General features: G+C 37.8%; 1 long non-coding RNA gene across 3 annotated transcripts in view; it reads left to right on the plus strand.

The window, feature by feature from the left end:
• Positions 1–2,002: 2,002 nt before the first annotated feature.
• The window catches only part of LOC138109471 (uncharacterized), a 59,479-nt gene continuing 39,384 nt past the window's right edge, over positions 2,003–22,097 (plus strand). For all 3 annotated transcript variants that reach the window (XR_011150495.1, XR_011150496.1, XR_011150494.1), the window contains exon 1: positions 2,003–2,175. This is a non-coding gene — a long non-coding RNA (uncharacterized lncRNA). The remainder of the gene's footprint in view (positions 2,176–22,097) is intronic.

The following is a 22,097-nucleotide window of genomic DNA, read 5'->3' on the forward strand; positions in this document are numbered from 1 at the left end:
ATTAGAAACCTACTATGAGCTCAAGAATTATGTGGACACAATCCCTGTTACTTTAAAGTGAGATATAAATCCAGAGATTTCTCATGCCATCATTTTGTAAATAATTACAGTTCTGCTGAATCTGTTGTATAAAGTTTACATGGGAGGTTCAGTGCACCCTTGCTCTTGTTTAGAACATTGGGAACCACCAGAGAGATGTTGACATATGGCTGCACTGTTTTAGTGCACGAGACATCGACTACATGGGAGCATAATAAACAGGAGCATAAAGACAGGTTTGTGCAAGCAGTTTGGATTGACCTTTTTGGCAGCTGAAATCCATCTTGAGTACATGGTGCTGATGTGGACAGACATGTAAACCTCATCTTATTACCGCAACTACCAGTTTTACAAATATATTCCTAAGTTCAAAATGTACATCATTCTAAGTAAAGTGATTTTCAATGGGAGAGGGGATGCAGCAGCAACAATTCAAAGAAAGACAGAGCCGAAACTTTCTCTTAAGTTTGTGGAATTACCCCCATTGATAAATAAAGAGTTAGATAAGTGTGTTTTACACCAACAGAAATTCTTATAGTCATTTCAGGGTGATGGCTTATTTCATGTAGTTTTTCCCTGGCAAAATATTTGACTAACTGACACAGTATTTTAATTTTGGCATTTAAAAAGAACAATCTACTGTCCTTTCAATAAGCAGTTTTAGTATAAGCATTTTCCAAATTAGGGATATTTGTATAAATACCTTTTGCTTTTGAACAACAGTGTCTGAATCTGGTCTATGGCAGTATTCTTAGAAACACAATGAATCCAATTGTAATCCATTTTTGAAGGAACATTTTTAAAGAACTTAACACTTTCTACCTTTTGAAAACTATCTAACATAGCCAAATTTGGTTTTATTTTAACAAGCCTTAATCTACTGTTGCATACCAAAGTATGAACCGCTTTGTATAGCTCCAGTAGCGTTTGGATTCAAGACTATAAAATAATCACTCATTGTGATAATAAATTTTAAGATTTAATCTTAACTGATGGGATGTAGGCAAATGTCACAGTTCTAAGTGCTCCTTATGTCCACAGTAATTTCTTGTTAAATCAATGGAAGCACTGTGCACATGATCTGTGGATATTCCCCATCAGTTCTAAATAGTTTCATTATGCAATAATGAAAGAAGACACCTTTAACTTGTGAGCAGACCTACCTATAGTATTGTGAGTAGTTTTCCTGAATTTATCAACTCACCAGTTAGTAAAATCCTGAGATCAACAAGAGTAAGATGAAAAAAAATTCTTATTGTTGTAATGTTAAGGAGCAGTGAAGATGCAGAGGAAGGTGGCAAAAGAGTAATTACTCAATTAGGCACAACAGAGAACCTGGTTAGCATGAGATATTCCTTATCTTGGGTATCACAGGGTATCTTTAAAATATGAGTGGCTGGTACTATCTCATCATAGCCACATCCCTAACTTTACTCTTGGGTTTTGGGAAGAACTTTTCTGGAAAGAGGGACTATGCTCTATGTGTATGCTTGTGCATGTTGGAAAATAGTGATAGTAGTAGTCCAGAGTACTTGAAACTTAGTGCACACCTCATCACACTTAATACAGAGTTAGAGAGTAAGCAACATTTTTCTTATATTGAAGTGTTATTGCAGTGTAAACTGTTTTTCACAGTGTTGTTATAAATACACACTCTGTTAATATATTATTTAAAAATACAGAAAATATGAACCCTTCATGACTGACTTATCCAAGTCATGCAACAAGTAAAAGTGCACTCTTTCATATTTCTTCAGTACAATTAGTAATATTGTGGTTTTGTCTAGAATTTGTGGCCTGAAAGTGGAAAGGTGTTTAGTTTCACAGATTCAACCTTCAAATTTGACAATTTCAGGTTTTTTTAAGTCAGTCACATAATCACAGAATGGTTGATGCTGGAAGGGGCCTCTGGAGGGCACCTGTTCCAAGTCAGGGCTCAAGTAGGGACACCTGGAGCCAGGACCCTCTCCAGACATCTTCTGAATATCTCCAAGGAAGAGACTCCACAGCCTCTCAGCCTGTGCCCATGCTCAGTCACAGTTAAACCTGAGGTTCAGAGGGAACTTTGTGCATTGTCCTTTCACTGGACACCAATATAAAGAGCCTTGTTTTATCTTCTATGCACCCTCCCACCAGGTATTTATATACATTGATAAAACACATCCACCCACCCCCTTCACCTTCTCTTCTCCAAGCTGTGCAGCCCCAGCTCTTTCTAAACCTTTACTGGCATGGGAGGTGCTCGCATTTTTTATAAATTGTATTATGTTGGTTGGTTTGCTCTACATAAAAATGTGACTTATGCTCTTGTGCTGTTCCTGAAATTTGCTCAGTGAAGATGGAAGACCGACCCCTGTGTTTGCTCAGGAAAGCTTCTGACTCTTAGGATTTCTATGATTTGAATTTTGCTGTTGCTGGTACTCATTGGTACAAAAGACACCAGTGGAGAATAGGTTGTCAGATACTATTCTTTCATTTAAACATACTGAATCTCAGGTTCATTTGCAAAGGTAGAAGTAATGGTATACAATGGAAAACAGTGTGCTTGTTCTGGCTGTTGTGTATTGTAACCCTGTATCATTTCCTCATTGCTACGTTTGGGGAAGAGGCCTCGCACTACACTGTTGATAGCACATATTGTTTAAGGATTAAACCATTTTGCTACTCCTTTTACTTTTTTTTTCAGAAGGGCAAAAATACATGAACATTTCTCTATTCTGGGAATGGCAGAGCTAAACTTAATTGAAAGCTTTGAACTATGATTAGGACATCAGGCAGTGGGGGAAAAGTGAGAGGGGAAGATTGCCCTTTTGTCCCTCACCTGAACCTTTTAGGCTCCCTTCTCCTTGCCTTGAGAAAGCCTTTCTTCCCTTCCCTTACAGATATTGCATTACCCTAGCCTGGGCTCATGCCAGATTCTGGAGAGCGTGTACCCATGCCAGATTCTGGAGAGAGAATTTGGCCTCACAATGTCTGCATTGTGTTTGTTCATTACGAGTGAGGGTGCTTTGAAAGTAGCCACGTTTGAATCTGTAGCTGTCCTTGTGTTAAGCAGGCCTATGAAATGCTTTATGTTGCTAATGTTCATACACATTTGGAGACAAAGCAAGTATATTTTTATATGGTTTTAATTTTAAAATCACTGGAGTGGTCCTTGGTTCTTGCTGATCGTGGAGTCTAGTATTGCTGTCCTCACTTGAGCAAATCTCCCGGTGAGATCAACACAAATTCTGCCTAAGGAAAAGGTTAAAAAATTGGCTTATAAAGGCCAAAAAGGAGCTGTGCTTCGTGCAGCTTCTTTTGGTAACTGCATCAGTTTGAAATCTCAAGTATTAGAGATCTTTTGAGTGCTCCAATTTCAGGGAGCATACTCTGTATGAGCTCTAAGAATGTCTTTTGCTGGTGGGGAAAACACACGTGTAAAGATGTTAAAAGCTGGCTGTTCCACTGGAATGAGGGAAATCTTAAATTTTACACAGTTCTACATTTTTCCACTGAGGGATTTTTATTTATTGTTTTTCTGGTTAAAGTGGTACTTAATCCATCAGTAAGAATTCCATGATAAAATTCAGGCCGTGCCTTGGGTGACCTGTCAGAAACTGTATATCTTATTGCTAGGAATCTTTTGAGACTTGGGATTTGATATTTCTCCTGCACATATATGAGATGTCTTTGGCAAAGGTCACATAAGTTTTAACCCACAATATTAAGTCACAAATGAAATGGATTTAAGTGGTCTTGCCCTACTCCCCTGTGAGTGCTTGCTCACATCTCAAAACCACCGTATAATTTGTCACAATTCAACATGATTATCTGTCTTTGCTCAGGAGGACTATAATAGCTAAAGAGTAAGTTATATTGCAGGTAAGGATATAGGATTACTGGTAGAGCTGATTGAAAGAGCTTTCTAAACTCTGGTCTACGCCTATCTGACCCTAGTTTACTTTCTTTTTTTTTTTTTTTTTTTTTTTTTTTTTTTTTTTTTTTTTGTTCTCTTGTCCTTCAGCTTTTTAGGTTTGTTTTTATATTTTTCTTCACTGGTGTTTTTTGGTGTTTTTGGGGTTTTTATTGTGCTGAAAAATACCTTAGATTGCACCAAAAATGCCAACCCAAAAAAGGATAGGGAACAAAAGTTCAGCTGACAGTGCGTAAATAGACCCAGCGATCCCTGATTCAGCTGTCCTCCCCACTCAGCACAGTTTTTCAGCATGTAGACAGTGAAGCATGTAAATGTTATTTTCTAAACACTGCATGTCCAAATGATCTAGACGGGATCATGGAACAAGAACATGGTTTGAAAAGCTGCTCTCCCAGCCGCTCCCCCTGCCCGCCCCACCGGGGGGCTTTGAGAAGCAGGGCATGTTCGAGTTGCCAATCAAGCTGTTATGTAAAGTCTCGCTAAAGTTCAGTGCACTTTTTAAACTATTTCAGAGTTTGGTACATTTTAAAGGAACACTCCTTAGCATAATGAGCTGTGCATATCTTCTCCATGTTCATTAGTTGCATGCTAATGGCTATGTTTAAAATTCCTTCTTATCTTGTTTTCTGATTGATGGGAACTTGAACCAACCTCTAGACTTCCAGACCTTGCTCAGTTACTGTCATTTTCTTTGGCAGAATAAATCATTTGATGTGAAAACTATTGTGCACTATTTTGATTCCTTGTTCAGTGCTATATTATATATTATTTATCAACAGCTATTTTGATTTCTCGGGGTATCTGATAAGGTTCTATATTGTATGACAGCCTCTATTATTTAACAGACCAGCAGGATTTTGTACCTTCTGCTGTTGCAGCATAGGACAAAAGAATTGCCTGCCACTCTTTTTATTTTTCTCTGCTTTTCTTCTTTGCTGTAGCTGCTTGGGTTAAAAGACAAACAAACAAACAAATCTCTGTGGACTTCAAAGAGATCAAATTTTTTTAAAAAAGCAAATAATTTCTTAAAGCTAGGCTGTTTTGCTGTGTTTCTCTCCTGTTTTTCTTTTCTTCCTTTTTTTTTTTTTTTTTAAATTCTGAAAAGAAATAGCAGGCTGTAGGCACTGCCTGTGGCTTGCTAGCCTTGCTTCTTGTGTGGTCTGTGCAGACTTTATGATTTATTCAGCTAATGGGAAAGGAGCATGACCCCCAGTGGCCACAGAAAGAGAGCTGCATGTGGGTTTAATGCTTTCACCACAAAAATGTCTGCTATGACTAAGCTGTGTGGCTGAAGTCACTGTCTGAATGGTGCTAAAAAGGAACTTAGGCATTAAGTGTGCACTATTTACTATAGATTGGCTCTTGGGATTAGGCCAAGGGTTTCTTACTCAGTTTCAAAGAATAGCATGGAAGCTGCTAGGAAAATTAGAGCTGTGCAATTTATTTTTACCAGTCTCCCCAGTGAGTGACCCAGTGAAGGATTTGCCTCATAACACTTTTTTTCATCAGTTACCAAAGAGCAATTCAAAATGTCCTGGTTTGTTCGTGAGTTTTACGGGGCTTATTGTTTACATTTTCCCATCTCCTACTTTTCTTCATGTTAACATGACTTTCTAACAATATTTTTCTTCATGTATTGCTTAGAACTGTAAAGGAAAACAGGTTTGGACAACTTTTGAACATCATTGCTTGAGACCAGTTACAGTACTATTTCTGATTAAAAAGATGGAACTGTGGGCTAAATTAGGAGTCTGCCCTTGTCTTTGCTCAAGAGAACGGCAGAACCACAAATTCTTTTTGGGAAGAAACTGAAATCATCTGTTTTATCATGGCAGCACTGCCACTACTTTTACTTGATTTTTTGACTTTTAAGGGCAGGTTAAAGTTCTCTGTATCTATTTTCCTACTGACAGCTAACTGTCTTCACACGGGTATATCAAAAAACAAACCCACCCTCACTACCTATACTGAGAGAAAAAATTGTGAAGTGTTTTGTAGCCTTTAAAAAGCTTTTAGAAATTCTGCTTTCCCAGCACTAATATCCTTCTTCATGCCATGTGTGAAACCCAGTGGAGCAGTAAAAATTAATCACAAACACTTTGCTAGTGGTTTTGTTTGTTTTCTGAAAAATGTTCTTTGTTATCTGAAAATGGTGAACACACCTCTTAGAAACTAAATATTCAAGAGAATGAGGGGAAAAAATACAGAACTCTAGGAACTGATGTTCCAGAGTCATTCTGTCTTTCCACAGTTTGATCTTGGTCAGCTCCAGCAGCAATAACTTCAGCATAATTAAAAGCAAGATTTGTTGCTAGTATTTAGTGAAGTTATTGAGAGCATGTAGAGAAAGAAAAGAAAAAAATCAAGTATAAAATGTATTATGTTCTTTTAGTATCAAATATCTGACAAGGTAAAAGTCACCATTTTTTGTCACTAAGTTTTGGAAAATGGGAAAAATTAAAATTTAACAGATTTTATGTAAATAACAATACTATATATGTATGTCTTTGCATTTGGTCTTGCAGTCTTGCAGATTTTTGACTTGTAACCAAAATTTTAAAATCTAGATGACAAATGGTAAGATCCTAAATTGTATTTCTGCACACAGGCATCAGTTTCTATACAGAACCCACAAAACAGAAGTCACTTAAGTGAAAGAGTACTGCAAGTGTTTCACAGTTTTCAAATTCAGGCCATTTTTACTTATAAATATTATTGGGGAAAAAAATGTCATGCAACGTTTCTTTTTGCAGAAAGTTAAGTGTGGGCATCACTTGAAAGACTATATACATAGGAAAATATGGTGAATTATTTGCTGAAAAAAACTTAGGTGAAAAAGGCTAGATATACTAATTTTACATTTTTAAAAGAATATATTTTGGTTTTGCATTTTGAAGCAATCTTTCCTGTGTATAGCACTTCTTTTGTTTTAATGAATTACAAAATACCGTTTGTATCTTGTCAGATGAAACCCCTGAAAATAACTTGTTAAACTGAAACAGTTTTTAAAAATCTTTTTTTCCTTTAGACAAAAACTGAAAGAAGTTATTCATACAGTTCTGTTTCATAATCTTAAGGCACAGAGGTTTGAAATTTTTGCTTGACTCTGGTTGGAAGTTTATCCTTCCTGTCCAGTTTTCTGGGATGTCTGAAATAAGGGTCGAATTCTCAAGGTGGAAGACTTCCTGCTGTGCTCAGTTTATTCCTGTTTCTTGCACAACCAGGAAGAAAATTTGTGAAGAAATGAGCAGTGATGCTGTTATCTAAGCACAGCAATTTGAAAATGGAGTGAGGGGGTTCTGCAGTAGAGGATTAGGCCTGGTTTTAACCTTATAAACGTCTGTATTTCCTGCCTAGAGGAGGGCTCTGTCTTCGTGCTGCCTTGTAACCCAAGACTGGAATGATGTGGTGATTGTACCATAAGAGAATTTGAAAAGCCATTGCTTTAGGTTATACCGAGCATATTTGCTGGGCTGCTGTACATTGTGGGGAAGTTCCCCTCTGCAGGCTATGGGGGATGGTATGGAGAACTGTACAAGAGCAGTGGGAATAATAATCCTAAAATTCTCCTTACCTACAGCAAGCAAACTGGTGTGTGTGGTGTGCAGCACAGATGCCTTGTCAGCAAGAGGCAGGGGAGAGGACAGCTGGATGTGTCTGGCGTGCAGGTGTTTCAGCTGGTATTCACACTGGCTACTGGCAAACAGATCTTTTTCTCCTTTTTTTTTTTCTTTAATTTCTTTTTCTGGTGGAGGAGGAAGAGACAGTGGGAGGTAAAGAAAGAAGAGGGATCACCCACAGTCATTTCCCAGAATGGAAGAGGAGAAAAGCAACGCATCAGCTCAGCCCCTGTTTATGCATAGAACTGGCTCAACTTTCCTTTGCAAGTATAAATCAAATGGTACAGACTTGGGATGTTTTTCTCTCTCCTGTGAAGACAGCCTCTTCTTTTTTTTTTTTTGACTTATGAGGATTGTGTTAGTACTCTAGGAGTTCTGCATTGCAAGTTGTAGTCTTGACTGAGCTTTTTTGACTGAAAGCAACAATTTTCTCTTCTTCAACAATTTTCAGGGAAAAAGGTTTCTTTTTTCCCTGGAAAGTCACATAGTGTCTTGTGTCACTAAGAACTGCTTCAGTGACATAAAGTGGTTATACATTCAGTAGCTTTAGATCCTTCCTTGGAAGCATTTTTGTATGAGCAAAATATTTTTCCGAATATCGTGACTGCACCTGCCTTCTGTGAGTGAAGCATGAAGGGCATGGAGAAATTTAATTCTGAAATTCTTGACAGTGATCTCTGAAGTGATTGACAGCTGATAAAAGCTAGAGCGGCTCTTGGGATATTTTCACCTAAGTCACGCTAAAGACCAACTCAGAGAAGTTGGAGGTGATCTGCAAGCTTAACTTCACTGTTCTGTGCAATTTAGGCTTTTGATAATGAGGTCCTAGTATAAATTACTGGGGTCTACCTGTACTCACATTAATATTTCAGTTAAAAGCTGTTTCTTGTCATTTCTTCTTATTATTTGTTGCTTTTTTTTTTTTTTTTTCTTTCCCCTCATGTAAATGTAGCAGTCAGGAATCAGGTTTTTCAACTATATTGGACACGTGCCATTTAGTCCTACATCTGTTCTCTGACAGTAGCTAGTTTCAGATGCCTTGAAGGGGAGTATATAGCAATGTAAATTATTATTACTGTTATTGTATTTGCTATAGTACAGTATTACTACCAGATGCTGCTTGGGGGTTGCACCTCTCCTCATTTGGGATATGCATTACACTTAAATCTTGTCAACCATTTTTCAGTTTTGTCAAGGCTGCGTTGTAAGGAACCATCACTTACAGTAGAGAAAATCATAATGTGCTTCCTCAGTTTGTTCCACTTTGGTTCCCACTCTATCAGCATCATTTCCCATAGAGCTTGGTTTTGCTCTTGAGCCAAAGGACAGAGTTTTCTCATGATTCTCTGTTAGCTAGTCATAAGATCTGAATGATTTTGATCTTCTAGTTTATGGGAGCATTATCTTTGACTTCCATGTCACTGAAAGCTAAGCTAAGATGCCTTTGCTTGCTGGAATTTCTAATAGAGTTTTAGAGTGGCTATTATGGTTAAGTTATTATAATAACAGCCAAAGTCAGGCTCTATCCTGTTTCTTCATCCTTGAGGCTTGCTTTCTTTGTCCACAGAGCTGCTCTATTAGTATCATGCAGTAGTTTGCTGAACAGGTTTGCTGTAGCATACATTATTATATGCATCTTCTTGGACCAAACTAGAACTAACAATATGTAACATATAAGTCAATGAAGTCATTGTCCAGGAGAATGTCTTCTAAACAATTGGGAGTTTTGTCTGTCACCAAACAGTGTGCTGACATACTTAGTCATGTGGATGTTATTGTCTATCTTATAATTGCTTAGATTTATATAGGTCTTCAGTACAAGTGATGTGAGTTTTATTTTTGGTATTCTCATAGAATATTCTTGGGAATGTCACATTCTGGTTGATGTTTAATTTCTTTTTGTTGGAATGTGTGTATGAATATTCCCTAAACACACAAGCCATCTCTGCATCCTAATTACTTCCTACTTGCCAAACAATTTCATATCCTTAGATGAAAGTTACCGTGAAAACTATTCCATCGATTTTTCACCTAATGTAGAATTAGTTCTTCCAAATATAGAATCAATTGTTTTCATTGGGAAATGCTAGGTGCAGACCCTGACACTATAATTTCCTCACATAACTTATTGCTTCTTCTTTTTGCTTTGCCTTTTTAATATATCTTCTGTTCATTGCCTTCATCTTTTTATTTGTATGTAGATATTCATCTCCCCTATGGCAATCTGCCAAATGTATTCTACAGTCTCAGGACAGGATGGTCACTTCATTTCCCTTATCTGTCATTTTGAGACTATTCTGTAATACATAAGAGTAAAACTCTCTCTGTGAGTAGATTACAAATAGTCTTGTAAAAAAGTGTTCTGAGAATTCATCTTGAAGATACTTAGCTCTTACTCTATCTAAGAAAACCACAGTTGGGATGGAGTTTCGAAGCACAGAATATTCTCCATTGCATTAATCTTCCTAATCAATGCCCTCTTTCTTTGCCAGAAGGTGCTCCTGTATCTTTCACTCCTGTCCAGGAGTTTATTCTCCTTACATCAGGTCTAGCACGTCGTGCTGCTGCCAGGGAGTCAGTTCATCCAGCATCACTCATTTCTTGATGGGAAAAGGCAGGATTTTTCCATTGGAGCAGCTCACTGAACTGATTCAGCCACAGGCCTCGGGATCTTTGCTTTCAAATGGAGCTGGAGAGAGGGAGAGAGCATTCAGCTCACAGGTTGGGGGTAGGGGCAGCAGGATTTCCCCTTTTGGCAGCCACCTGCAGCTAGACCAGATTATGTATAATGTCAAGCCACATTCTTAAACAACTCACAGTGTTTCTGATCTAGTGAGACCGGAGTGTTTGATGTGCTTAGTGGAGATTTGACTTTTCAAATAGGTCTGGCAGCAAGTACTAAAAGGCAGGTGTCCTCCAGATTGGTGTACGACTTACATAGCCAAGAGAAGGCTTCACAGAAGGGCAGCTACTAGAAAAAAAACAATCATAAAACAAATAAGACACCATTAGTTTAAATGGGCAAAAGTCCACAAAGGAAAGGACCTGGCAGCTGACACCAATATTATTACTGGCTGAAAAGAGATTTGAACTTTTTTGGCAACAGCAAATGTCAGACAATTGAACAGGTGAAATTTATTATAACCTTTGGACACAAATAGTCACAGAAAATCAGTGTGGGTGTTCAAATAATGAGGACTATCTGCAGCAATAGGTAAAGAAGAGAATCAGAGTATATAAAATTGTCATTGTAAGAAAGTACAGGGAAGAAATGAGGTTTTCCTAAGAATATGAATCACAGAAAATCAGTGGGAATTGGATGTCTTCTTTTTCTTCTGAAAAACCTCCAGCCAAGCTCCCAGAAATGACCCTACTGAGGAAATGTGATCTTTCTCAGATATTCTGAATGCAAACCTGTACAAACTGTCAGCTGAGATTTTTTAAAAGGACATTTTCTCTTACTCTTGTCTAAAAACTGAAGAAAACAATGAGACATTTTTTAAGAGCAGAATTTCACCTATTTTTCTTTGTTGAAAGCTGTTCTTTTCCTATGCTGCAAATAGGAAAACATGTCAAGCATAAACTGTGGTTCTGCTCATCCTTTTGTTAAAAATGGAATGTGTCAATTCAGTTTCTAGATATAATATTGTATGCATTGCACTTGATGTGTTATCAAATAATCTCTGTTCCCAATTATAACAAAAAAATTTGAAAACTAATGTGTATGGTGATATAAATTCATATATCAAATAGAGTAAGTGATTAGACTAAATATATTATATTTCAGCTGGACAGACTTTAGTTTCTGTTCTCAAGAAAATACGGTGTGCAGCTGTTTTTTAACCTGCTTTCTCTGCTGAAATGTGTACTGATACATATTCTTGTCTTGTTTTTGTTCTGCCCTAGGACAGCACTGGGGATAAATTTCCCTATCTGAACAGACCATTTCCTATTAAAATACTTAAATAAACATAGGAGAAACTTGCATATATGCAGGCACCTAGGTACTCATATTTACATAGGCTTAGTCACTCAGAGTTTGCAAACTTAATTTTTTTTTCCTTTTTGAGTGGAAGAAATATAATAATATATCATCTGCTTTTGAAATAGTGGTATGGTTTTTTTTTTTTTTGGGGGGGGGGGGGATTTTGTTGTTCAGGGTTGGGAGGGTTGGATTTTTTTGTGCTTGGCTTTTTTTTTTTTTTTACTGTGGGATACTCAAACACTGGCACAGATTACCCAGTGAGGTTATGGTGTCTCTATCCTTGGAGATACTTGAAAACACAACTAGACAAGCTCCTGGGCAACCTGCTTGAGGTGATCCTGCTTGAGCAGGAAGTCCTCCGGAGATCCCTTCCAACCTCAGGAATTCTGTGGCTTTTAACTGGAGACTTACTTGTATTTTTTTTTAGCTGGGTTTTTTTTCTAGCACAGAGAGAAAAGTCAAGCAAGGTAGGGTTTTAGGGTTTTTTATAGAGGTTTGAAAACTGAGAAATGGCAGAAAGAAATGCAAGTGAACAATGTGCATCCTGCCAAGCTGATGGTTGATGGGCAGAGGAGCAGTGAGGGCTTGGAAGGGCACAAGTATATGCCCAGAATGGTGAAAAGTTATAAAAGCTCTTCATAATGAAGAAAGTATGAAGCAGCAGTATTTTTGTTTAATTTTTTACTTAGCTTTCTCTGTGTTTTAAGATTTTTCAAGGACATTTCTTTCAACAACATCTAGTTTTCTCAGTTTTACCAAAGAGTGACGCTTGTTTTTCTGAAAAGCTGGAAATGCTACTTACTGTACTTGGATTACTGATCTTTCCAAAGCTGCTGACAGTCTCTGACATGCACAGATCCATCGAGTGAGTCATAAAGCCCAGTCAGCTGGATCTTTTGCTTGTTCCTAGGTGAGATTTAGTAGGTATTTACTTTGTAGAATTTGAAAACTGGCCAGGAGCTTTGACAAAAAACAACCTCAATGTTGCTGCTAAAAAAAAACCCAAAAAGCAACGCTGAAAAGTTGCTTTTTCGTAATCTAAACTGTATTTTCTGCACAAGCAGGTGAAATTATGTTGTCAGGAAGCCCTTTCACTGGTATATGGTGAGATTTGTAATGGATAGAAGATTGTCTTTTGAAATAGCATTGCATTGGCATGACAAGCCTTTAATTTTTCTCTTCTTTAGAATGAGTAGAATTTGCATTGGAAGAAGACTTTTAACCCTCCCTTAAGGACTCTGTGGATCACCCTAGATTGAGGGATATCAGACAACTTGACTCCTATTCTCTTTCTCCTTTTCATGTCTGTAAGTGTGCTACCATGGATTTATTTGGAAACCTCTCTAAAGATGGGTGTTTTCTTTCACGGTAGAGTAGGAAGCTGGGTAAATCAGTTACAGAAAAAACAGTTCCTATACCTGCCAGGGGTATGAATTTCTGCTCCTATCAGTATATTTTGTTTCTTTAGAGCAACTGGATGGACTCTGTATTGCTTGCCAGTGGAGAGGAACTTCGTCTCTATATAAACTTCCCAGTGCCAACAGTCTTTTTGAAAGACTGAACTACAGTTCAGATGTTCTCAGTTTTGAAACCTTTAAATTGATTTCTATGCTTTTATCATTCACTGTATTTTTCTCTTTTGTTTGAGCTCCAAATTTACTTGTAAGTATTTTGCACTTTGCAAAAATTATCAAAGATTTAAAGGTAAATGCTAGAATTAGGAACTTCATTCTGCAGTTGGCAGAGCTTTGTTTCTTTGAACTATAAAATTATAGTAGTTTATAATATAGTAGTTTCTGTAATACCCTGATTCTTACTTAGAGAAGAAATCCATGTTTTTAAAATTTTGGGAATCCACTGCTTTTTTTAAAAAAATCCCTAAGCAAGCAAATTTCATAACACTAGTTGATCTCAATGGGAATTAGGCAATAGACAAAATTTTAGCTATTAGATGTATTAGATATTCTGGTACACCAGTGTGCTGAAAATCTTTATTATTCTTTGAAAATGCCATTTAATAGCTGTCTGGATGTTGCCTACACATACCAGTAGTTTCTGGATGCCAAATACTTTTTCAGAATAAAAATGCAGGAGATGGCCAAAGGCTCAAGGTCAAGTGCAAAGTAGGACAGGAGAGGGAGGACATCATTTTCAAGTGCCTCTTGGTAAAATAACCAGAGAAGACAGTAAGCCATTCATAAGGATTAAGGCTAATGGGTGAAAGTAAATTGTTTTAATTAGGTTTCTGAGTTTTAATCCAAAACAAAACTTGCAAGAGGCGTATTGTAGATATCAGCATTTGATCCTACCCTATTAAATACATTTTCAGCATCTCAAGAAAAAGCAGCAATGGGATCGTCATCATCTCTCACCTCTCATAATATCTGTAGCACTCTTCTTAAATTATCAGCTGCCTCCCTGCCTGGCATGAAACTGCCTTGATCTTGATTTACAATGGTGGTAATGCTTTTGTTTAGTCTCGTGGTTAGCCATTTAGTAAATATTTTTAAGACTACATTTAACAAAGATACAGAATGATAGTCCTTACATTTACTGAGACTTTATCAGGTTTCAGAACACGCATTTTCTCCTTCACTTTTCATTGATAATGGTATTGCACCTTTACCTGGTTTGGTGCAAGGCATTTTGGAGGCACCATTTTAGGTTAATATAGGATTTCTGACATATATCCCCATCCCCTGTTGTCACCCACCCTGATCAGTCCAATTGCCAGAATGCAAGTTCTTTGCTGTGCCAGTCATTTAATTCAGTGTATACAAGTACAGTTGTATATTCCTTTCAATTTGGCAAACATATGGCAGCAGATAGCAATGCCCCAGTGGAACTTAGAGAGAGGCAGGGAATAGCCATAAAATTTGGAAGAGTAGGCAAGAGAAACACATAATTTTTTTAGCACTTTCTGTAGTGGTCCTAAATATGGTATTGGCAAAGAACAGAACTTATCTCTCCCTTTTGGTATTGCCAAGGAACTCTTCATGAGCCAAAAAAGACGTGAATGTTGTGGACAGGGACATGAATTTAGCACTTTTCCATACCTGGGGTTGTCCACTAGCTAAAAAGCAACAGAAGCTTTCCTTGAGTGTGCATTCTTTAGCACTCCAGGAAAAATCCAAGGATTTATTTATCTGCTTATCTTCTCTTCCTGTATATCATTATTCAATGGCACTTGGATTAGTTTTGTTTGCAATCAGTTCTGCCACATTTAGACCAACTCCAAATGTGTATGTCCTCTAGTATGATAAAAATTCAGTCGAAGAAGCTTAAATTGAATAGTGAAAGTTATGAAGATTTTCAAGAACAATTTTTAATGGAAGAACCATTGCTTCTTCCAGGTCAAGTGGATGCAAAAAGTGATGGTCAGACTTGTTTGAACCCTACATTAATGAATTCCAGTTTTTAACTGTTCTAAAAATTTCTGTGATACTTTGGTGTGTAATCAATAGCCTATGCATCTGAAAGGTTTATATAATTTAGCAGCATTTTGCAGTTTAAGGCCTTTAATAGAACTCAGTCACTTGTAATGCATCTCACTGTCTGATTGGATGGGACATACAGGAACTAAGTGTCCATCCACTGAACAAGAGAAACATGAAGTATTTTTTTAAGCTTGGAGAGACATTAATGAAAATTGTGGATGTAGTCTTTAATGTTTATCGAGATTATAATTTGAAATTAGGATTCCCCAAAATAGGGTGATTTGATTCTTAGCAAACATATTCTTACTGAAAGAACCCTTCAGGATTTATTCCTAGGGATGAATCTGCAGTTAGTGGTTCTCAAAAGAGTTAAACCCTTTACCTCTGTTTAGAAGGCAAAGGCAAAACATTTGCTTTTAGAGTAATTCCTTGTCTTTCAGCAGTATTCAAGGGAACTGGGTGAGAGAACCTACTATAATTTTGGATAAGAAGGACCTAAAGGAAAGCTTCCTTCATTTTCTTGCTTTCCCTGCCAGCCTGCACTGCAGGTCCAACCTTCTTTTCTCTGGCAGGAAGGAGAAAAGAAGAAAAAAAGCAGTGGATTCCTCAGCATAACTTCCTCTGTTCCTTGAAGTTTAGCCACTAGTCTAATCTCTGAAAGTTTTTCCTGGCTTGCATTGACTTGCTGCTCAGACAGTGAGCACTTTTTTAACCTGTCAGGAGCTGAATTGCTTGGCCTGCCATCGGGTTGACAGTGTGCTGCTGTTTCTGAGACTACTCTGTTCCTGAGATGCAGGGCTGACACAAATCTGTACAAGGGCTGATTTTGTGCGTGCCCCAATGGAATCCCCTTCAACCGCTGTCTAGTTAGCAAGGTTCAGTGAATACTCAAGGGGAGACTCCTTGGCAATGGATTTTGCCTTTTGCAGGAATTCTGTGTTGGAATTTTTAGTATAGGATGGCTCTGTTGGGCTGTGCGTGCCGTTTAAAGAAAGAAAAATCACTCAGTTTGCAGTTAAAGTTCTGTTTATGTTTCTGCAGTGTTTAAAGTTGTTCCTTATCTGTTGCCTATGCTCCTTATCATTCATAGGTCTGAGGGAGATGGAAAAGACCTACTGGCCTACAGGGAGGGAGGCAGGCAAGCCAGAAGCAGAGACAGGGTAGGCTTGGTTCTCCAGAACAAATAACACAGTAAAGAATGACATTTCTTTATTATACTGTTTTTCCACAGTAAATGTGCCCCCTACTGCAGTATTTTCAATCGGAAATGTATGCATATATATATAATGTGCATGTGGGCGTGTGTGTAAATACAGGCTTCTGAAAATCTGAAACCTGAAGGACTGAGACTGCATTGATGTGGTTTCAGAGGTTGAATGTCACCCACCTGTACCTGCACTCAGGAGAGTTCACACCACCACACCAAAACACACATAATTCACTGCAGTGTTTGACAGCTGACGTCACACGCAGAGCACACCCAGACTGCCCCCAGCAGTGTCACACAGGGTGAGAGGAGCGTCCAAAGTGACCTGCATGATAATTCTGTGCATTATTTGCTTTGCATTAAGCTTGGTGGCTCCAATTAGCATCTGGACCTCATTGTGTTTAGCGTTTTTTCCAAACACATAGGAAAATCCATGCTCTGAAATTTTTATCTAAGAGTATTTGGGTTTTCTTCTCATGTTTATATGTACTTATTTTTGGGCTTGTAGGGGGCTTTTCAGCTGTCATTTCATCTGTCAGGAACAATATTTTGTCATATCTATAGTAGAACTGAAAAGATCACTTTTCCAAAAGGTGGGGCTGTTTAGATATTTGACTCACACTTACTGTTTGATTCCCTATTTCCCTGCTAACTCGTGTTTTTTTTAAATGCCATGCTATAAAGGAAGGTTGGGCTTCTAAGGCTATTTTAACTTTATCCTTGATAGCTTTCATTTCCCAATACGTGGTAACTTGCAGGATTGGGCCTGTGCTGTAGAATTTACACAAAAAGCTCTATGAGATTTGCTGGGCACAATTGTGAAAACTGTTCAGTATATCCTGTTTTCTAAATGTCAGCTTTTTTCTTTTTTTTTCTCTTTCATAGTGGGTGGGCTGACTAAACAGAGACTTTTTTACATGGTACTTTGCTGTTTTCTAAACAGAGCAGCTATGTATGCTATCTAGTTTATATACAGCTTCTTTTTTTCCTTTTTTTTTTTTTTTTTTTAAAGCAGGGTACCCTTATAAATATGTTGGATTTAAAAGAAGCTAGTCCTACAGAAAGTGCTTTGTTTCTAGTATCTAAAACTTCTCTTGGCTTTTTTTCCTTATATTTTATTCGTTGCTTTGCTGTGTGCCACTCTCTGTGTGTTTTGAAATAATTATGCGTAGGTCCTACAGTACAATAAGGCCAATGTTTGCAAGAGTTTTTGTTCTGACATATAGCATGGAATGGAGCTAATCAAAACCTAAGTGTGGACTTTGCACCCACTGCAGCTTCTAAGATACATATTGAACATTATTTTGGGCCTTACGACAGCATATGGCTTTAAAGCATGAAAAAAAAGACCATTCCAAATTAGGAAAATTAGAACAAAGAGCTATTCTAAAGTAAATAATTAGTATTCTTAAAATATATCAGCACATAAATACTTCTTGGATAACTCTGCCACTTTTGGGCTTGCTGGAGAGTCAAAGGAAGGTACACTTTCGCTGCAATTAATGTCCCTAAATGGCCCACATACAAAATGATTACCCTAAATAAGCTGCATAGCTGCTGCCTGGATAATCCTGCAGGCAGCATATCAGATCAGGTTTGAGGTACTGCATGGCAGAATTCATAGTGGAATTAAAGGCTTTTCTGAGCAAAACTGGTTCCCAGCCAGGGCAGCTCTCACAAGCACTAGGAAAGTCACCTGAAAGTGGCCATTGGGGATGCTGCCCAATCTTTTTTCACTCTAAATCTGAAAATGGATTTCTCTGGATCTTTTGGGAGCAGGTCTGTGTATGCTGAGAACTGATAAAGTGTATGCTGAGATCTCTTCCTACAGCTCTGCCGATGTAACTTTATTTCCGTGTTATTCTTTTTCTTTGTAGTTTCTTCTGGTTTGATTTTTTTTAAATTTATTATTTCTTGCCTTTTTTAGTATCTGTCCATTCCTGGCAAGACTGAACTCCTTTTTCTAGACATCAGCCGTTCCCCTACCACATAAAGGTTCTTGACTATGATACTTGATTTGATAATGCCTGTTGAGTGACATCTTAGAGTTGCAAGCAGTGATAAACAAGCAGCTAGCCAGTTAAGAAATTCATCTAAGGTTTACTTTGAAAATGATTACTTAGTGCTGCATCAGCTTTCTGTTTTGTTGCATAGTACATTGCTGTTTCTGTGTTTTACAAAGTGTTCCATGAGGATATGCACTACTCTTACATTAAACCTGGTCTTGATCCTATGACAGTGTCATTGTTCTGGCCTTGATTCCAAGTAACAGTTAACATTAGGAGCATAAAGAGTTTCTGTGGGTTAATGGTACAAGTCTCATACAGAATGTGCTGTTTCTTTGATGGAAAAGTGTTTATCCAGAAAGATGCTTTGGAGAGAAATTTTTTATTCAATATGGTTCAGTTTGATCAGTCATTTTTGAGGGAGACGATCTTTGATGCTTTATTTGGTTATTTGCACTACCACAGAAGTATTCCTGAGGAGAGATTGAATTTTAAACTGAGGGGAGCAAAAGGCAGCCTGTTACGTTGGCTTCCCAGGTTCCACTGCCCACAAAACAGCATCACTCCATGGGGAAGTAGGAGGTTCTAGCATTCCTTGGGACGTGTGGGAAATGGCGTGTGTGTTTACTTGGCCATGGTTTCACCTTACACAGGGACCACCAGGTTTTAATGACACACTTGGCCACAGGAGGTTCAAGCCACTGACCACTGTGTTTATTCCAATGAGCCAACCCGTTGGCACTGGGAAATCTTTTACCCCAGTTTACACTACGACATAAAAATAAGACAACACATTTTTTGTCTATGGTCACATTTTCCAATATTGGTACTGGAGATTCCTAGGGAAGACTTTTTAAAAATTTCACACACACCCCCCCCCCCCCCCCCCATATGCTACCTGTTAAAGGGAAATACCATGGAGGATCTTTTGTCAGAAGGATGTAGGACAGTGTCAGTGTGCAAAAATGAATTTAGGCAGTGCATCTTTAAAGAAACTTCTAGAGTGTGAGGTGAAAACCATCCAGCTTCCCATGATGTCCTGTTTCTAATGAATGCTTTGTTCGACATCAGAGTCTTGCTTTTCAAAGTAAATAAGGCTGGATGCTGGAATTTTCTTCAGAAACCTTATGACTGTTAAGACTGTTCCAGGGGGGAGGGAGTGGGAACAAAAATTGTAATGGAACAGAACTATTAATTTTAAAATATTCTCCATTAACCTTTTTCTAATCCATTCTTAAAGTGACTGGAGAGAGAGAGGAAAGCCAGATGTCCCAGCATTTTCTTCTCTTTACCAAGAATATAGGTCCCCTCTGCTATTGATGAATAATGAAAGGCTGTTACCTATGGCAATATTGATGACTGACAAAATTCTGATGTAAAGGAGGGATTAGATGGAGGTAAATTATGTGGGGCTAGTAATGAAATGGTGCATTATTAAAGTGTAGAAAATGTTCTTATGGAATTGGTTTAAGTCTGGATATGTCTTGTACTAGAATTATAAAGCCTAATCTGTTCTTGATTAATCAACTAATTGAAATACCTAGTCGGAGGCATATGTGTATTTGTTATTGAAGTCAACCCTGAAAACTTGTTGTGGGATTGGTGAAAGCCTGGTTGTCTTTGGTTTGGACCTTTTAACCATGCTTACCACAAGCTAGCCAAAATATAAAGAGCCTCCTTTTTACTCAGGCCTTTTCTGATGTTAAAAAATATAGACTGTTTGGCAGGGTGACATGATGGAAGTGCCCTCCTACTCTCCTATACTGTGAAGTAATGGCAAGATTCATTTAAAAGCTTCACAAGTTGTCTTAAAAAGTTTGAAAGGTCTTCCTTTCCAGGGTCTAGTAGTTTTAGACATCTCCACAGTAGTGAGGCTTTAGTTTTTGTAGTGTGGTGTTATCAAATTTGCTTCTCTTGACTATCATTCTTCCTCACCTCCTGTTTTGACCACTAAGAATACATGCTGCCTCCATACTGCACGTATTTATTTTCTTTCTCAGTATCTCACCAACAATGATTGAAATATAGGCTGCACACACAAACATAGAAGTATTTACTGAGGTTCTTCTATTGACAAGAAACTGTTTGGTTTGGGTATTTTTTTTGTCTTTAGCACCTCCTTCCTGTGACTCTGCAGTGCTAGAAAAATGAGAAAGCTTAGGAGGTCTGCACCAACACTTCGTAGCACAAATTTAGTCACTACAGGAGGTATTAGGCAATCTCCAGTCCCACTAGGTGCATTTAGTAATGAGACATTTCTGGAGGAGTGCAGTGAGGACTAATTACCATTTGCTATATTGAACTTGTAAGGTATAAAGGCTCTAATTCAACACTATTCAAGCATGTGACCTGCTCCAAGCACATCTGCCTTACTTCCATAGGAATCAATGGAATTTAACCATGTGCCTAAAGTTAAACCTGTACTAAATCACTTTTCTGAGTACAATCAAACTGCTGATTTAGAGCTTATAAAAGCTGTCTCTTTTTCCCTGAGTTCTGCAGAGCAATTTCTAATCAGACTGAAGAAAAGAAGTTCTCTTTTTTTATGAAGTAATGTTCCATTTTATTTTCAAAATAGCTTTAGTTTATTTTGATGAATATCTCTTTAATGCCCATGTTTTCTCATAGAAAATGTCTTCCATCTATTTAAGAAACAATTCATAACTATTTGAAAAGCAATAGAGTGAGTCACATAGCTTGTCCAAACCATCACAGGTTTTCATTTGTGTGCAAGGAAGTATTTCAGGTTATACTAAAAAAAATTTTATGAAAGTGCGTTCTTGTGATTCATACTCAGAGAGATTGGCATTTAAGTAAAATATTCTACAAAATAAGTAATCTGATCAATGGTTAAAGAAAAATGGAAATCTGTAATTTTTATTAGCTCCTTCTCTTTTGTCCAAAAAGACTTTTGGACATGAATTGTTAATCTGTGGTATCAATGATATTCAGTATGTCCTCAATCCTGTAAATATTTGTATTTCATGAATAGTTGTCATGCAGAACTCTGGATGATTACTCAGAAGAGATAATAGCAAAACCTGACAGACTGATGGCAGTAAGATTCTTGCTCAAAAAAGAGTCTTGTAAGATCAGTGCTATTGTCAGAAACCTGTTTTGGTGAAATCAAAGGTGGGAAACTTTTATAAGGGAGACAGTCAAGTCTAACAGAAACTTCTCCAAGTGAGCTACATCCTGTCATTCTACATAGCAGCAGTAACTATTTTACCAAGAGTAGGCAAAATCCTTCTGAGCTTAATTCCACTATCTAGAAAGTATAAAGATTTGGTTAGCAGTTGGAATCTCTGATATCCCAGCACTTTGCAGGCTTCAACAAAGGCGTACAAGTAGCAGAAATTTCTGCAAGAGCAAACACAGCATTTCTTTTCTCCAGATGTTAATCCATCCCAACAAAATGGGAAATCTGGAAATGATCAATCTTCTTTGTGAGAACTCTAGTAAACATATAGCAGCTTCATTTCCAGATGGTGAAATCCACGTGCACCAGGCTTTCCACCAAGCACTCAGATTCACCTGAATGAGGCTCTGTGTGTGCTTTGTTGCTTTCCTGCCCCTGCACACATCCCCCCTTCACTTCTGTGTCTGTTCAAAGAAGATCTTACTTGCAATCAGCCATACCCAAAATGTGAATTCATTGACCACCATCCTGTGTCATGTTTTACCTGTAATATTGTGCACATGATGAATTATGGCCTAACCAGTTAACTCTGTGGTGTAGCTCAGACAGTGACAACTAATTCCAGGATCCATTTTTAACCCCAAAATAACTTTGTCCCTCCTGCTTTTTCCTGTCATTAATTCTTGAACATCTGCAGTGGTTACCTGCACAATGATCTATAGAATAACCAGGGAGTACAGGAATA

The sequence above is a fragment of the Aphelocoma coerulescens genome, chromosome 4, assembly GCF_041296385.1.
Source record: "Aphelocoma coerulescens isolate FSJ_1873_10779 chromosome 4, UR_Acoe_1.0, whole genome shotgun sequence".
Classification (NCBI taxonomy): Eukaryota; Metazoa; Chordata; class Aves; order Passeriformes; family Corvidae; genus Aphelocoma; species Aphelocoma coerulescens.